Source organism: Salminus brasiliensis, chromosome 15 (genome assembly GCF_030463535.1).
Source record: "Salminus brasiliensis chromosome 15, fSalBra1.hap2, whole genome shotgun sequence".
In the NCBI taxonomy this organism is placed as follows: Eukaryota; Metazoa; Chordata; class Actinopteri; order Characiformes; family Bryconidae; genus Salminus; species Salminus brasiliensis.
This window is the reverse complement of record NC_132892.1, coordinates 30,480,938-30,482,963: the sequence shown is the minus strand read 5'-3', so window position 1 is coordinate 30,482,963 and position 2,026 is coordinate 30,480,938.

The following is a 2,026-nucleotide window of genomic DNA, read 5'->3' as shown; positions in this document are numbered from 1 at the left end:
GAAATTCAAAATGATGCTGCAGTGAAATGATCAAAACATTATCACTCTGCAACAACAAGAAAACCATTAACTAACCTAATGTCAGACTGCTGCATCTGTAGGAAATACCATCTCCAAAACTCAACGTTACAGGAGGAGGAAAAAAACTTTTGCAATGCAAGTCAATAAAAAAGATTTTATTCCAAGTCATTGTGGAGCATTTCTATTGGTTCATTCACCATGAAATGTAACGGCTCACCCTGAGTGGAAATCAACCCTAGTTAGTGTTGCCTACTGTCCTTGTGATGCAAACCAGAGACAAAGACATAGCAATGTGTGTCTGGGTCTCTCCCCCTGTGAAGCCCTTTGCCCAGGTGTTGGACTTGATTGGCTCCAAAAGACATCTTTTGTTTCCCTCTGGTGGCCAGAAGTGGCCTAGGTAAACAACTGATAACAACAACTGATTCACATCATAACAACAAGTCAACAACAAGAATGGAGATACAAGGTTTTTTCTTTGTACTTTAATCAACACAAGCAGAAACCAGTGGGCAGTTATTGGTGAGTGTAATTAAAATCGAAACCAGAAACGTTTTACTGAAATCGTTAGGATGTTTACTTTTTAATAATGATGTTTGTCTAAACAAAACCTTTCTTTTTTTATTTTTTCATTTGTACCTTTTAGTAGTAAGGTGATCTAATGTTCCTAAAATTAATCTTAAAAAAGTATTTCTGTGATTTGACTTGATCTCCAATATAGTTGTTTAATGTATGTAATGTAATGTATGTAATGTATGTTTAAATCAATGTTTCTAATTAATGTATGACCACAGTCCTTGTAAAAAGTAAAAGTGTGGTCTGGGACCAGCCTCTGGGGTAGACTGAAAACAGTGATGGTGTCAAGAGGAAAAACTGATATTCACTCTCATTTTGCTGTTAAAACAATAATGTATACTCAAATATACTGAATAAACCTACCAATCATTTAAAATGTTTAAAGCTATTTCTCCATTGTTGCACAGATATATTTTTTGACATTACACCTTATCATCTTGCACTGCTAAGCTAACTTTAGATAATGCTACCATTACTGTGGTGACTGTGGTGGTCCACCTGACGTCTGATCCACCTGACGTCTGATCCACCTGACGTCATCACCAAAACTTTAAGTGGTAGTATAATAACAGAAAACTACAAAGAAAGCTAGCTATTTAGCTTTTTGTTTGCTAAAGTACTACTACTATTATTACTGTCACTTCTATGTCTACATCTACTGCTACTTCTACTACTACATGTACTACTACTGCTACTTCTACTACTTCTACTACTACAACTTCTACTTATACTACTACAAATACTACTTTACTTTCTCTTTCACTACTTCTACTACTACTACTACTTTTACTACATCAACTACTAATACAACGTCTAGTGGGCACAGATTAGTTAAAATGCCGTTGAGGAATGTAGTTTGTTTTGTCTTAATTTGTGTAATTTGTACTTAATATTATATATATATATATATATATATATATATATATATATATAAAGCATCAAGTAATGTGTGTGTATATATATATATATATATATATATATATATATATATATATATATATATATATATAAAGCGCCGAGTAATGTGTGTGTGTGTGTATATATATATATATATGACGCTTTCTAAAGTGTCTATATTAGTATAATAATATAAAAACTACAATGAAAGCAGGCTACATCTACTTCTACTACTAATACTACTTCTACTAGTACTTCTACTTTTACTACTACTACTACATTTACTACCTCAAATACTAATACTACATCTACCCCAGAGGGCACAGATTAGCTGAAAAGACATTGAGGAATGTGGTTAAATTTGGAAGTCGTTTACCTCTAAGTACTATGACTTCTACTACTAAAACTACTCCTACCACTACTACATCTACTTTACTACTACATCTACTTTACTACTACATCTACTACTAATACTACATCTAATATTAATACATCTACTACTACTAAAACGACAACTACTCCTACAACTTCTAAA